Source organism: Eptatretus burgeri, chromosome 12, assembly GCF_056783735.1.
Source record: "Eptatretus burgeri isolate ZD-2024b chromosome 12, Ebu_testis_v1, whole genome shotgun sequence".
Classification (NCBI taxonomy): Eukaryota; Metazoa; Chordata; class Myxini; order Myxiniformes; family Myxinidae; genus Eptatretus; species Eptatretus burgeri.
The window spans coordinates 87322341-87339567 of NC_140972.1; the positions used below are offsets into that span (position 1 = coordinate 87322341).

The 17227-nt window shown below is 42.0% G+C and overlaps 3 pseudogenes; all 3 read left to right on the forward strand.

The window, feature by feature from the left end:
* Window positions 1-3214: 3214 nt before the first annotated feature.
* On the forward strand, window positions 3215-4016 carry LOC147016053 (cofilin-2 pseudogene; annotated as a pseudogene).
* Window positions 4017-8808: 4792 nt separating this feature from the next.
* On the forward strand, window positions 8809-9744 carry LOC147016054 (cofilin-2 pseudogene; annotated as a pseudogene).
* A 5380-nt stretch (window positions 9745-15124) lies between these two features.
* LOC147016055 (cofilin-2 pseudogene) lies at window positions 15125-15925 on the forward strand (annotated as a pseudogene).
* The last annotated feature ends 1302 nt before the right edge of the window (window positions 15926-17227 follow it).

Here is a 17227-nt window from a genome sequence, read left to right on the forward strand (position 1 = left end):
GCAACAACGTGAAATGGCGTTGTTATTGAAATGATTCAGGTGAAATGGCGTTGTTGTTGAAATTATGCAGGTGAAATCGTATTATTGTTGAAATCATACAGGTGAAATGACATTGTTGTTGAAATGATGCAGGTGAAATGATGTTATTGTTGAAATGATGCAGGTGAAATGATATTGTTGTTGAAATGATACAGGTGAAATGACATTGTTGTTGAAATGATGCTGGTGAAATGACCTTGTTGTTGAAATTATACAAGTGAATTGACATTGTCGTTGAAAGGATACAGGTGAAATGACATTGTTGTTGAAATTACACAGGTGAAATGACATTGTTGATGAAACGACACAGGTGAAATGACATTGTTGTTGACATTAGACAGGTGAAATGGCATTGTTATTGAAATGATACAGGTGAAATGCCATTGTTGTTGAAAGGATACAGGTGAACTGACATTGTTGTTAAAATTAAACAGGTGAAATGACATTGTTGTTGAAACAACACAGGTAAATTAATATTGTTGAAACGACACAGGTGAAATGGCATTGTTGTTAAAATGATGCAGGTGAAATGACATTGTTGGTGAAATGACATTGTTGTTGAAATGATACAGGTGAAATAACATTATTGTTGAAATGATAAAGGTGAAATGACATTATTGTTGAAATGATGCAGGTGAAATGACATTGTTGTTGAAATGATGCAGGTGAAATGACATTATTGTTGAAATGATGCAGGTGAAATGATATTGTTGTTGAAATGATACAGGTGAAATGACATTGTTGTTGAAATGATGCTGGTGAAATGACCTTGTTGTTGAAATTACACAGGTGAAATGACATTGTTGTTGAAATTACACAGGTGAAATGACATTGTTGTTGAAACGACACAGGTGAAATGACATTGTTGTTGACATAAGACAGGTGAAATGGCATTGTTATTGAAATGATACAGGTGAAATGACATTGTTGGTGAAATGACATTATTGTTGAAATGATAAAGGTGAAATGACATTATTGTTGAAATGATGCAGGTGAAATTACATTATTGTTTGAATGATACAGGTGAAATGACGTTGTTGTTGAAATGATGCAGGTGAAATTACATTATTGTTTGAATGATACAGGTGAAATGACGTTGTTGTTGAAATGATGGAGGTTAAAGTGTGATGTCATTGTTGACGATTTTGCATTCAAGAAAAGTTGAAGTGTGTGTTTGTGTGTGTGTGTGTGTGTGTGTGTGTGTGTGTGTGTGTGTGTGTGTGTGTGTGTGTGTGTGTGTGTGTGTGTGTGTGTGTGTGTGTGTGTGTGTGTGTGTGTGTGTGTGTGTGTGTGTGTGAGTCTCATTTCTGACCCATCAGGAAGATCGTGGTAAAACACTAATGTGTACATTTTGATGAAATGTAACCCCATGTGACAAGTTTGTGAACACCAATAATCATATATTCCATTACAAATCAACGTTCAGGTCTCTGTCATGTTTTGTCTTAATTTTAATTTATTTTAATTTTTTATTTTAAGACGTTGCGTTTTTGACCATATTTGAAAAAAATGGCTCTTGTTGTTGTTTTGGTTGCCGACTCGTTCCGCGATGCATTCTCTCCTTCAAATGTGCATTGGGTTTCATGCACCGAATCTTCCCCAAGCTGTCAAATGGATTGATCCTGCCCTTGGGTCCTCCACCATGTGAGAGGATAAGCTGCTGCAGGAACACCGCATCACCATTGAACTTGTAAAGCAAAAAAGCCCCAAAAAAATCTGGTAGCAGAGAAATCCGGATGGGAACTGAAGTGGACCTTCGATGCCATGAACGACATGGACACCCGATTACACCTTTGACCCTGTCGATCATCACTTCACGACTCACCTGGTGTCTTCATTCCCATGGCCTTTCTGTGAGAGATCTGGACACAGAGACGATGTAGTTGTCCAATGTACGGATTCCCCTATCAAACGGCAGGTTTGTTGAAACTCATCATCGGCTCTCCCGGGCCAATCACTCATACGGCCAGAAGTCCAAGGCCTCCTCAGGAGAGCAACACTGACCTCAGTTGATATTAGTGATCCGGTCTACCTTCATGCTGATCGCAACAAATCTCAGGTCCAGCAACACCACTTGGTAACCGCTGTCAATGACAGTTGGTATGATATTCACAAGTTCATCAGTTCCTTGCCATACAGCACAACTTATGGAATCAAAAGATCTGAGTGCTACAAGGTCTCTTCCTTCTGCACTGCCCCTGCAGTTTACTCTACTTCTGTCCTTCTTCCCACCGGTGATCGCTGATCACTTCGTCACATGGTGATCGTTCCCCACCAACCAAGTTCGTTCCTATCAACACTAACATGCTGACTGAGCTGTTGAAATGATACAAAACATACCGAGTGAGATGAGCTGTTGAAAGATGTTGAAATGACGAGCCCCCCCCCGAGTTGATCCCAACTATTGGCTTCAGGACAAATCCCTGAGCTTTCTTTTGTTGTCGAGATGCCAATACCTCCTCCAGAGCCACGGCCTTCCCCACCTCGTGAGACTCCGGCACGAGCCACTGATCCCGTAGCAATGGCTTTCACAACACCTATCCAGCTATATGATAGTTCCACTTTCTCTATTTCCTCGGTACCCACTGTGAGGCACACAACTCGACAGAGATGCCTTTTGAAACATCGAACAGATTTCATACTTCAGGAATGATCCTAATAATATTGGGGCAGAATAAACCCCAGTAGTTGGAGGGAAGCCCCTGTGCTCATCCTGTAATAACACCGGTTATCAAACATCTCATGCACCAACAATGCATTTTCCACACGGATAGTTGATATTTATTCCCTCATTGCAATGTCATCCACGATGGTGAACTACGTTTGTGTGACCAAAAGTTCGGCTCTGCATGCATACGGTTTGTTGATTCCCATGTATGTGTAGATTGTCTTCAGACAGACGAGTGAGGACATGAGGTTCCTCCGAAGGTTGATGATGGTGTATTCTTTGCAGCCCTGTATTTGCCAAAGGTCTCATTTTGGTCTGAGGGAGCTGTTTGCATTCTCTCAGCAAAGGGATCTTTCTTCATCCCTTTGTGACATGTTTAAGTGAATCAAGAAGAAATGTTTTGCAAAAAGGGAGAGGAAAAGAATGAAGTCACCCCATTATACATTCATGGAGCTGGGTGGGAGGTGTTCCGGCACTGGGATAAATACTCCTCGTCGTTTCATCACCGTTAGTGTTGTGATTCGTTTTATTGTCTCGTCCCTCTCCACTTGAGGGTCTCTCGAGCCGGTGCTGACTCGGTGCGTGGAACTCGTCAGGTTTCCTCCGTCAGCGTGATCCCTTTTGTCATCCCTTGCTTGGACCTCTGCAGACTTCTTCCTTCCATCCTTCTTACCTTTATCCAAGACTCGAGCCAAAACTTCTCCAACATGACCTCTGGTGTGATCATTCAAGATTCTGTGATGGAAGTCTTCAATGAAATGAAGGCTTACAAGACAGCAACTCAGGATGATGTAAAGAAACACAAAAAAGCCGTTTTCCTTTGCCTCAATGATGACTGCTCAGAAATTCAACTGGAGGAGAATAAGCAGATCCTGGTGGGTGATATTAGAAACTCTGTGGATGATCCTTTCCTGATGTTCATGGACTTGCTCCCTCCCAATGACTGCCGCTACTCCCTTTACCTTGCCTCTTATGAGACCAAGGAGACAAAGAAAGAAGAATTAGTGTTCGTTTCCTGGTGTCCGGATTCGGCGACAATAAGGTTCAAAATGTTGTACTCTTCTAGAAAGAATTCCATCAAGAAGATGTTCCCTGGTATCCAACATGAGTGGCACATGAACTGCTTTGAAGATGGAATGGATCGTCAGGGATTTGCTGAAATGCTTGGGGATTCAGTAATTACTTTGGAAGGTAAACCAATATGAGAGATGGTTCAGTTGTCTTTGTGTGACTTCACACCGATTCTACTTTGTTTCTCCACCTCCCCTCTCCCCCCCATCAAAAGAAATAAATAAATGAATATCCATCATGTACAATGCGTCAGCTTCTTTCCCCCACCCTCGGGTCGCACTGAATAAAAAAAGAGGATTTTTAGCTCGTCCAACGCCGAAGTCGAGAGGACCTTGTTCAGCCAGAACAACGTCCTTCAATACTTCCTAACTTCCAGCAATGGGCCCTTTGACATTTTTTATTTTCTTCCAAACTCCTCCGAGGTGGTTCATCGGATCGCTTTTTAAACTTGGCATTGATGATTCATGACATCGAAGCGCAAAAACGAATGGAGCCTTTAAAAAAATTAATGTTCCATCAACCTGGTGAGAATTATCAAATAAACTCAAAATGTAATCGATGTTTGTTTGTCAATCACAAATCAAAAAATCCTCCTCGTGTTGAATTAACGGTTAAGGAGGCTGGATTTTAAAGAACTTAGGGTCTTGAGTTCAAGTACCTGTCATGCTGTTGAGATAACAACAGGAGGGTTGACTCAGCCGTTCATCCTTCTGAGGTCGGCAAAGTGAGTACCATCGTACTGGTAACAGGGGCACTGCATTTGCAGCACAGCTGCTCTTTCAGAGATGATGCAACCAGCAGCCACAGTCTGCATTCCAAACAACAACGTCTGAATAGTTGAGAAGAGAAACATCATTGTCGTTTCGTCATTATTTCAGTCAACCTCTTCATTAAATTTCATCTTCATCATTGTTTAAATCAATCTCTTAATGTAATAAATGCCCTTTTTCTTTGAAGTTGGATAAAGAGGAAGGGCAGGACAGTGGGGAACACAGACATTAGGAGATCTGTGGAATGGAGAGGGATGGGGCGGGGGGAATACGGGGTAAACAAGATGGACATTATCGAGACTTTCAGGAAGGAAAGCAGGGAAATTGAAGGAGGTGGGATTGGGGGGGATTAACGGGGGTAGAAAAGATCGAGGATTTGGATGGGGGACGATAAGAGGTGGGACTGAAAAACTGTATTGAAGGCCAGATGGGAAGAATGGAATTGAACAGAGTGAGGGAGTGTATTCCAAAAGCGGGGAAATGAGGAATGAAAGAGTGAAGATGAGCAGTGATTCGGGATTTTAGTAGTTTTACCAGAAGATGGTTGTTGGCGGACCTTGAGCGCCCTGCGGAATATGGTGGGGACATATCACAGACAGAGCAAGGGGGGCGAGACCTTCGAGGTTCGTTGCAGTTACCCGGTTTGAGTTCCGTTGGTTGTTTCCAATCCACCGCAATTGTTAGTCTACACCACCTTTCCAAATTTTCATCTTTTGTTGCCTTCGATCCTGGAATTAAAATGAAATTGTGGTTGAAATGATGGAGGTGAAATGGCGTTGTTGTTGAAATGATACAGGTGAAATGGTGTTGTTGTTGAAATGATTCAGGTGAAATAACATTGTTGTTCAAATCATTCAGGTGAAATGACATTGTCGTTAAAAGGATACAGGTGAAATGACATTGTTTTTTGAATGATACAGGTGAAATGACATTGTTGTTGAAAGGATACAGGTGAAATGACATTGTTGTTGAAATGATACAGGTGAAATGACATTGTTGTTGAAATGATGTAGGTGAAATGATGTTGTTGTTGAAATGATACAGGTGAAATGACATTGTTGTTGAAATGATGCAGGGGAAATGACATTATTATTGAAATTATACAGGTGAAATGACATTGCTGTTGAAATGATGTAGGTGAGATGAAGTTGTTGTTGAAATGATGCAGGTGAAATGACATTGTTGTTGAAATGATTCAGGTGAAATGACGTTGTTGTTGAAATGATACAGGTGAAATGACGTTGTTGTTGAAATGATACAGGTGAAATGACATTATTGGTGAAATGATGCAGGTGAAATGACATTGTTGTTGAAATGATTCAGGTGAAATGACATTGTTGTTGAAATGATACAGGTGAAATGACGTTGTTGTTGAAATGATACAGGTGAAATGACATTATTGTTGAAATGATGCAGGTGAAATGACATTGTTGTTGAAATGATTCAGGTGAAATGACATGATTGTTGAAATGATGCAGGTGAAATGACATTGTTGTTTGAATGATGTCGCTTAAAGTGTGATGTCATTGTTGATGATTTTGTATTCAAGAAAAGTGTGTGTGTGTGTGTGTTTGTGTGTTTGTGTGTGTGTGTGTGTTTGTGTGTTTGTGTGTTTGTGTGTGTGTATGTGTGTTTGTGTGTGTATGTGTGTGTGTGTGTGAGTGTGTGAGTGTGTGTGTGTGTGTGTGTGTGTGTGTGTGTGTGTGTGTGTGTGTGTGTGTGTGTGTGTGTGTGTGTGTGTGTGTGTGTGTGTGTGTGTGTGTGTGTGTGTGTGTGTGTGTGTGTGTGTGTGTGTGTGTGTGAGTCTAATTTTGAACCATCAGGAAGATTGTGGTAAAACAACAATGTGTAAATTTTGATGAAATGTAACCTTATTTGACAAGTTTGTGAACATCAGTAATCATATATTCCATAACAAATCAACGTGCTAGTCTCTGTCATGTTTGTCTTCATTTTAATTTAATATCTTGCCAAAACGAAGTTTTTGCAAGATATGTTCGTCAGCTTGTATGTTTTTTTTTGTTTTGTTTGTCTGTAATCACGTATAAAAAATTCGGCACAGCACAGTTATCATTGGAAATTTTTGTAACTTCGCATATCAGAGGCCTAAAGAGGTCCCTTTCAGTGCACAAAATTTTGAAGGTCAAGGTCAAAGGTCAAGGTCACTTTGTCGTAAATCAGGGGAGTCGACAAAACCCTTATTTTTTGAGTAATTTTGATCAGATCGTCTTAAAACTTCATGGAAATATAGTTCATGGTCTGGCGCTCAGCTGATTAATTTTTGGTGGCGATTGGCCTTGACCTTCATGGTTAGCGCCTCAGGTCAAACATATTTGACCCCAAGGTCAAATTTTCAAGTTTTAGGAACCATATCGTGTAGTACTTCAAATTGAACACCTCGATGAGTGCTTTCTAGATATGTCAAGCTTGAGACATTTTGACGTCATTTGATGTTATGAGGCAAAAGCATATTTTTCATGGTTACTCTGTGGAACGATTTTCATCGGAATCTCTCGTAGGCAGATATTCCTCAAGGAGTCGCTCCTGGTGGATAGCAGTTCTGTTCACTTCAGTGTGACCTTTAAGAAGTCACACGTGGTCACATTTTGGCAAGATACGGGTCACCCTGCAGGTGACATTGGTTTATTTTAATTTTTTCATTTTAAGACATTGCATTTTGACCATATTTGAAAAAATGGCTCTTGTTGTTGTTTTGGTTGCCGACTCGTTCCGCGATGCATTCTCTCCTTCAAATGTGCATTGGGTTTCATGCAGCGAATCTTCCCCAAGCTGTCAAATGGATTGATCCTGCCCTTGGGTCCTCCACCTTGTGAGAGGATAAGCTGCTGCAGGAACACCGCATCACCATTGAACTTGGAAAGCAAAAAAGCCCAAAAAGAATCTGGTAGCAGAGAAATCCGGATGGGAACTGAAGTGGACCTTCGATGGCATGAACGACATGGACACCCGATTACACCTTTGACCCTGTCGATCATCACTTCACGACTCACCTGGTGTCTTCATTCCCATGGCCTTTCTGTGAGAGATCTGGACACAGGGACGATGTAGTTGTCCAATGTACGGATTCCCCTATCAAACGGCAGGTTTGTTGAAACTCATCATTGGCTCTCCCGGGCCAAACACTCATACGGCCAGAAGTCCAAGGCCTCCTCAGGAGAGCAACACTGACCTCAGTTGATATTAGTGATCCGGTCTACCTTCATGCTGATCACAACAAATCTCAGGTCCAGCAACACCACTTGGTAACCGCTGTCAATGACAGTTGGTGTGATATTCACAAGTTCATCAGTTCCTTGCCATACAGCACAACTTATGGAATCAAAAGATCTCAGTGCGACAAGGTCTCTTCCTTCTGCACTGCCCCTGCAGTTTGCTCTACTTCTGTCCTTCTTCCCACCGGTGATCGCTGATCACTTCGTCACATGGTGATCGTTCCCCGCCAACGAAATTCGTTCCTATCAACACTAACATGCTGACTGAGCTGTTGAAATGATACAAAACATACCGAGTGAGATGAGCTGTTGAAAGATGTTGAAATGATGAGCCCACCCCCCACCCAACCCCGTTGATCCCAACTATTGGCTTCAGGACAAATCCCTGAGCTTTCTTTTGTTGTCGAGATGCCAATACCTCCTCCAGAGCCACGGCCTTCCCCACGTCGTGACACTCCAGCACGAGCCACTGATCCCGTAGCAATGGCTTTTACAACACCTATCCAGCTATATGATAGTTCCACTTTCTCTATTTCCTCGGTACCCACTCTGAGGCACACAACTCGACAGAGATGCCTTTTGAAACATAGAACAGATTTCATACTTCAGGAATGATGCGAATAATATTGGGGCAGAATAAACCCCAGTAGTTGGAGGGAAGCCCCTGTGCTCATCCTGTAATAACACCGGTTATCAAACATCTCTTGCACCAACAATGCATTTTCCACACGGATAGTTGATATTTATTCCCTCATTGCAATGTCATCCACGATGGTGAACGACGTTTGTGTGACCAAAAGTTCGGCTCTGCATGGATACGGTTTGTTGATTCCCATGTTTGTGTAGATTGTCTTCAGACAGACGAGTGAGGACATGAGGTTCCTCCGAAGGTTGATGATGGTGTATTCTTTGCAGCCCTGTATTTGCCAAAGGTCTCATTTTGGCCTGAGGGAGCTGTTTGCATTCTCTCAGCAAAGGGATCTTTCTTCATCCCTTTGTGACATGTTTAAGTGAAGCAAGAAGAAATGTTTTGCAAAAAGGGAGAGGAAAAGAATGAAGTCACCCCATTATACATTCATGGAGCTGGGTGGGAGGTGTTCCGGCACTGGGATAAATACTCCTCGTCGTTTCATCACCGTTAGTGTTGTGATTCTTTTTATTGTCTCGTCCCTCTCCACTTGAGGGTCTCTCGAGCCGGTGCTGACGCGGTGCGTGGAACTCTTCAGGTTTCCTCCGTCAGCGTGAATCCTTTTGCCATCCCTTGCTTGGACCTCTGCAGACTTCTTCCTTCTATCCTTCTTACCTTTATCCAAGACTCGAGCCAAAACTCCTCCAACATGACCTCTGGTGTGATCATTCATGATTCTGTGATGGAAGTCTTCAATGAAATGAAGGCTTACAAGTCAGCAACTCAGGATGATGTAAAGAAACACAAAAAAGCCGTTTTCCTTTGCTTCAATGATGACCGCTCAGAAATTCAACTGGAGGAGAATAAGCAGATCCTGGTGGGTGATATTAGAAACTCTGTGGATGATCCTTTCCTGATGTTCATGGACTTGCTACCTCCCAATGACTGCCGCTACTCCCTTAACCTTTGCCTCTTATGAGACCAAGGAGACAAAGAAAGAAGAATTAGTGTTCGTTTCCTGGTGTCCAGATTCGGCGACAACAAAGTTGAAAATGATGTACTCTTATGGAAAGAATTCCATCAAGAAGATGTTCCCTGGTATCCAACATGAGTGGCACATGAACTTCTTTGAAGATGGAATGGATCGTAAGGGATTTGCTGAAATGCTTGGAGATTCAGTAATTGCTTTGGAAGGTAAACCAATATGAGAGATGGTTCAGTTGTCTTTGTGTGACTTCACACTGATTCTACTTTGTTTCTCCCCCTCCCCTCTGCCCCCCCATCAAAAATAAATAAATAAATGAATATCCATCATGTACAATGCGTCAGCTTCTTTCCCCCACCCTCGAGTCGCACTGAATAAAAAAGAGGATTTTTAGCTCGTCCAACGCCGAAGTCGAGAGGACCTTGTTCAGCCAGAAGAACGTCCTTCAATACTTCCTAACTTCCAACAATGGGCACATTGACATTTTTTTTCCTCCAAACTCCTCCGAGGTGGTTCATCGGATCGCTTTTTAAACTTGGCATTGATGATTCATGACATCGAAGCGCAAAAACGAATGGAGCCTTTAAAAAAAAAAGTTCCATCAACCTGGTGAGAATTATCAAATAAACTCAAAATGTAATCGATGTTTGTTTGTCAATCACAAATCAAAAAATCCTCCTCGTGTTGAATTAACGGTTAAGGAGGCTGGATTTTTAAGAACTTAAGGTCTTGAGTTCAAGTACCTGTCATGCTGTTGAGATAACAACAGGAGGGTTGACTCAGCCGTTCATCCTTCTGAGGTCGGCAAAGTGAGTACCATCGTGCTGGTAACAGGGGCACTGCATTTGCAGCACAGATGCTCTTTCAGTGATGATGCAACCAGCAGCCACAGTCTGCATTCCAAACAACAACGTCTGAATAGTTGAGAAGAGAAACATCAGTCTTTTCGTCATTATTTCATAAACCTCTTCATGAAATTTCATCTTCATCATTGTTTAATTCAATCTCTTAATGTAATGAATACCCTCTTTCTTTGAAGATGGGGAAAGAGGAAGGGCAGGACAGTGGGGAACACAGACATTAGGAGATCTGTGGAAGAGAGAGGGATGGGGCGGGGGGAATACGGGGTAAACAGGATGGACATTACAGGGACTTTCAGGAAGGAAAGCAGGGAAATTGACGGAGGTAGGATTGGGCTGGATTAACGGGGGTAGAAAAGTTCGAGGATTTGGATGGGGAACGATAAGACGTGGGACTGAACAACTGTATGGAAGGCCAGATGGGAAGAATGGAATTGAACAGAGTGAGGGAGTGTATTCCAAAAGCGAGAAAAATGAGGAATGAAAGAGTGAAGGTGAGCAGTGATTCGTGTTTTAGGAATGTTACCAGAAGAGGGTTGTTGGCGGACCTTGAGCGCCCTCGGAAATATGGTGGGGACATATCGCAGGCAGAGCAAGGGGGGCGAGACCTTCGAGCTTTGTTCCAGTTACCCGATTTGAGTTCCTTGGGTTGTTTCCAATCCACCGCAACTGGCAGTCTACACCCCCATGCAAATTTTTCATCTTTTGTTGCCTTGGAGCCTGGAATTAAAATGACATTGTGTTTGAAATGATGGAGGTGAAATGACATTGTTGTTGAAATGATGCATGTGAAATGACATTGTTGTTGAAATGATAAAGGTGAAAGGACATTATTGTTGAAATGATACAGGTGAAATGACATTATTGTTGAAATGATACAGGTGAAAAGAAATTGTTGTTGAAATGATACAGGTGAAATGACATTGTTGTTGAAATGATGCTGGTGAAATGACATTGTTGTTGAAATGATAAAGGTGAAAGGACATTATTGTTGAAATGATACAGGTGAAATGACATTGTTGTTGAAATGATACAGGTGAAATAATATTGTTGTTGAAATTATACAGGTGAAATGACATTGTTGTTGAAATGATTCAGGTGAAATGACATTGTTGTTGAAATGATAAAGGTGAAAGGACATTATTGTTGAAATGATACAGGTGAAATGACATTGTTGTTGAAATGATGCAGGTGAAATGACATTGTTGTTGAAATGATGCAGGTGAAATGACATTGTTGTTGAAATGATAAAGGTGAAACGACATTATTGTTGAAACGACACAGGTGAAATGACATTATTGTTGAAACGATGCAGGTGAAATGACGTTGTTATTGAAATGATACAGGTGAAATGACATTATTGGTGAAACGATGTAGGTGAAATGACGTTGTTGTTGAAATGATACAGGTGAAATGACATTATTGTTGAAATGATACAGGTGAAATGACGTTGTTGTTGAAATGATACAGGTGAAATGACATTGTTGTTGAAATGATGCAGGTGAAATGACATTGTTGTTGAAATGATACAGGTGAAATGACATTATTGGTGAAACGATGCAGGTGAAATGACGTTGTTGTTGAAATGATACAGGTGAAATGACATTGTTGTTGAAATGATGCAGGTGAAATGACATTGTTGTTGAAATGATACAGGTGAAATGACATTGTTGTTGAAATGATAAAGGTGAAAGGACATTATTGTTGAAATGATACAGGTGAAATGACATTGTTGTTGAAATGATGCAGGTGAAATGACATTGTTGTTGAAATGATGCAGGTGAAATGACATTGTTGTTGAAATGATAAAGGTGAAATGACATTGTTGTTGAAATGATAAAGGTGAAATGACATTATTGGTGAAACGATGCAGGTGAAATGACGTTGTTGTTGAAATGATACAGGTGAAATGATGTTGTTGTTGAAATGATGCAGGTGAAATGACATTGTTGTTGAAATGATTCAGGTGAAATGACATGATTGTTGAAATGATGCAGGTGAAATGACATTGTTGTTTGAATGATGTCGCTTAAAGTGTGATGTCATTGTTGATGATTTTGTATTCAAGAAAAGTGTGTGTGTGTGTGTGTTTGTGTGTTTGTGTGTGTGTGTGTGTGTGTTTGTGTGTGTGTTTGTGTGTTTGTGTGTTTGTGTGTGTGTATGTGTGTTTGTGTGTGTGTATGTGTATGTGTGTGTGTGTGTGTGTGTGTGTGTGTGTGTGTGTGTGTGTGTGTGTGTGTGTGTGTGTGTGTGTGTGTGTGTGTGTGTGTGTGTGTGTGTCAGTCTCATTTCTGAACCATCAGGAAGATCGTGGTAAAACAACAATGTGTAAATTTTGATGAAATGTAACCTTATTTGACAAGTTTGTGAACATCAGTAAGCATATATTCCGTAACAAATCAACGTGCTAGTCTCTGTCATGTTTGTCTTCATTTTAATTTAATATCTTGCCAAAACGAAGTTTTTGCAAGATATGTTCGTCAGCTTGTATGTTTTTTTTTGTTTTGTTTGTCTGTAATCACGTATAAAAAATTCTGCAGAGCACAGTTATCATTGGAAATTTTTGTAACTTCGCATATCAGAGGCCTAAAGAGGTCCCTTTCAGTGCACAAAATTTTGAAGGTCAAGGTCAAAGGTCAAGGTCACTTTGTCGCAAATCAGGGGAGTTGACAAAACCCTTATTTTTTGAGTAATTTTGATCAGATCGTCTTAAAACTTCATGGAAATATAGTTCATGGTCTGGCGCTCAGCTGATTAATTTTTGGTGGCGATTGGCCTTGACCTTCATGGTTAGCGCCTCAGGTCAAACATATTTGACCCCAAGGTCAAATTTTCAAGTTTTAGGAACCATATCGTGTAGTACTTCAAATTGAACACCTCGATGAGTGCTTTCTAGATATGTCAAGCTTGAGACATTTTGACGTCATTTGGTGATGTTATGAGGCAAAAGCATATTTTTCATGGTTACTCTGTGGAACGATTTTCATCGGAATCTCTCGTAGGCAGATATTCCTCAAGGAGTCGCTCCTGGTGGATAGCAGCTCTGTTCACTTCAGTGTGACCTTAAAGAAGTCACACGTGGTCACCTTTTGGCAAGATACGGGTCACCCTGCAGGTGACATTGGTTTATTTTAATTTTTTCATTTTAAGACATTGCATTTTGACCATATTTGAAAAAATGGCTCTTGTTGTTGTTTTGGTTGCCGACTCGTTCCGCGATGCATTCTCTCCTTCAAATGTGCATTGGGTTTCATGCAGCGAATCTTCCCCAAGCTGTCAAATGGATTGATCCTGCCCTTGGGTCCTCCACCTTGTGAGAGGATAAGCTGCTGCAGGAACACCGCATCACCATTGAACTTGTAAAGCAAAAAAGCCCAAAAAGAATCTGGTAGCAGAGAAATCCGGATGGGAACTGAAGTGGACCTTCGATGCCATGAACGACATGGACACCCGATTACACCTTTGACCCTGTCGATCATCACTTCACGACTCACCTGGTGTCTTCATTCCCATGGCCTTTCTGTGAGAGATCTGGACACAGGGACGATGTAGTTGTCCAATGTACGGATTCCCCGATCAAACGGCAGGTTTGTTGAAACTCATCATCGGCTCTCCCGGGCCAAACACTCATACGGCCAGAAGTCCAAGGCCTCCTCAGGAGTGCAACACTGACCTCAGTTGATATTAGTGATCCGGTCTACCTTCATGCTGATCACAACAAATCTCAGGTCCAGCAACACCACTTGGTAACCGCTGTCAATGACAGTTGGTGTGATATTCACAAGTTCATCAGTTCCTTGCCATACAGCACAACTTATGGAATCAAAAGATCCGAGTGCGACAAGGTCTCTTCCTTCTGCACTGATCCTGCAGTTTGCTCTACTTCTGTCCTTCTTCCCACCGGTGATCGCTGATCACTTCGTCACATGGTGATCGTTCCCCACCAACCAAATTCGTTCCTATCAACACTAACATCCTGACTGAGCTGTTGAAATGATACAAAACATACCGAGTGAGATGAGCTGTTGAAAGATGTTGAAATGACGACCCCCCCCCCCGAGTTGATCCCAACTATTGGCTTCAGGACAAATCCCTGAGCTTTCTTTTGTTGTCGAGATGCCAATACCTCCTCCAGATCCAAGGCCTTCCTCACCTCGTGAGACTCCGGCACGAGCCACTGATCCCGTAGCAATGGCTTTTACAACACCTATCCAGCTATATGATAGTTCCACTTTCTCTATTTCCTCGGTACCCACTGTGAGGCACACAACTCGACAGAGATGCCTTCTGAAACATCGAACAGATTTCATACTTCAGGAATGATGCTAATAATATTGGGGCAGAATAAACCCCAGTAGTTGGAGGGAAGCCCCTGTGCTCATCCTGTAATAACACCGGTTATCAAACATCTCTTGCACCAACAATGCATTTTCCACACGGATAGTTGATATTTATTCCCTCATTGCAATGTCATCCACGATAGTGAACTACGTTTGTGTGACCAAAAGTTCGGCTCTGCATGGATACGGTTTGTTGATTCCCATGTATGTGTAGATTGTCTTCACACAGACGAGTGAGGACATGAGGATCCTCCGAATGTTGATGATGGTGTATTCTTTGCAGCCCTGAATTTGCCAAAGGTCTCATTTTGGCCTGAGGGAGCTGTTTGCATTCTCTCAGCAAAGGGATCTTTCTTCATCCCTTTGTGACATGTTTAAGTGAAGCAAGAAGAAATGTTTTGCAAAAAGGGAGAGGAAAAGAATGAAGTCACCCCATTATACATTCATGGAGCTGGGTGGGAGGTGTTCCGCCACTGGGATAAATACTCCTCGTCGTTTCATCACCGTTAGTGTTGTGATTCGTTTTATTGTCTCGTCCCTCTCCACTTGAGGGTCTCTCGAGCCGGTGCTGACGCGGTGCGTGGAACACTTCAGGTTTCCTCCATCAGCGTGAATCCTTTTGCCATCCCTTGCCAGGACCTCTGCAGACTTCTTCCTTCCATCCTTCTTACCTTTATCCAAGACTCGAGCCAAAACTCCTCCAACATGACCTCTGGTGTGATCATTCAAGATTCTGTGATGGAAGTCTTCAATGAAATGAAGGCTTACAAGACAGCAACTCAGGATGATGTAAAGAAACACAAAAAAGCCGTTTTCCTTTGCCTCAATGATGACTGCTCAGAAATTCAACTGGAGGAGAATAAGCAGATCCTGGTGGGTGATATTAGAAACTCTGTGGATGATCCTTTCCTGATGTTCATGGACTTGCTCCCTCCCAATGACTGCCGCTACTCCCTTTACCTTGCCTCTTATGAGACCAAGGAGACAAAGAAAGAAGAATTAGTGTTCGTTTCCTGGTGTCCGGATTCGGCGACAATAAGGTTCAAAATGTTGTACTCTTCTAGAAAGAATTCCATCAAGAAGATGTTCCCTGGTATCCAACATGAGTGGCACCTGAACTCCTTTAAAGATGGAATGGATCGTAAGGGATTTGCTGAAATGCTTGGGGATTCAGTAATTGCTTTGGAAGGTAAACCAATATGAGAGATGGTTCAGTTGTCTTTGTGTGACTTCACACTGATTCTACTTTGTTTCTCCACCTCCCCTCTGCCCCCCCCATCAAAAATAAATAAATAAATGAATATCCATCATGTACAATGCGTCAGCTTCTTTCCCCCACCCTCGGGTCGCACTGAATAAAAAAAGAGGATTTTTAGCTCGTCCAACGCCGAAGTCGAGAGGACCTTGTTCAGCCAGAACAACGTCCTTCAATACTTCCTAACTTCCAGCAATGGGCCCTTTGACATTTTTTATTTTCTTCCAAACTCCTCCGAGGTGGTTCATCGGATCGCTTTTTAAACTTGGCATTGATGATTCATGACATCGAAGCGCAAAAACGAATGGAGCCTTTAAAAAAATTAATGTTCCATCAACCTGGTGAGAATTATCAAATAAACTCAAAATGTAATCGATGTTTGTTTGTCAATCACAAATCAAAAAATCCTCCTCGTGTTGAATTAACGGTTAAGGAGGCTGGATTTTAAAGAACTTAGGGTCTTGAGTTCAAGTACCTGTCATGCTGTTGAGATAACAACAGGAGGGTTGACTCAGCCGTTCATCCTTCTGAGGTCGGCAAAGTGAGTACCATCGTACTGGTAACAGGGGCACTGCATTTGCAGCACAGCTGCTCTTTCAGAGATGATGCAACCAGCAGCCACAGTCTGCATTCCAAACAACAACGTCTGAATAGTTGAGAAGAGAAACATCATTGTCGTTTCGTCATTATTTCAGTCAACCTCTTCATTAAATTTCATCTTCATCATTGTTTAAATCAATCTCTTAATGTAATAAATGCCCTTTTTCTTTGAAGTTGGATAAAGAGGAAGGGCAGGACAGTGGGGAACACAGACATTAGGAGATCTGTGGAATGGAGAGGGATGGGGCAGGAAATACGGGGTAAACAAGATGGACATTATAGAGACTTTCAGGAAGGAAAGCAGGGAAATTGAAGGAGGTGGGATTGGGGGGGATTAACGGGGGTAGAAAAGATCGAGGATTTGGATGGGGGACGATAAGAGGTGGGACTGAAAAACTGTATTGAAGGCCAGATGGGAAGAATGGAATTGAACAGAGTGAGGGAGTGTATTCCAAAAGCGGGAAATGAGGAATGAAAGAGTGAAGATGAGCAGTGATTCGGGATTTTAGTAGTTTTACCAGAAGATGGTTGTTGGCGGACCTTGAGCGCCCTGGGAAATATGGTGGGGACATATCACAGACAGAGCAAGGGGGGCGAGACCTTCGAGGTTCGTTGCAGTTACCCGGTTTGAGTTCCGTTGGTTGTTTCCAATCCACCGCAATTGTTAGTCTACACCACCTTTCCAAATTTTCATCTTTTGTTGCCTTCGATCCTGGAATTAAAATGAAATTGTGGTTGAAATGATGGAGGTGAAATGACATTGTTGTTGAAATGATGC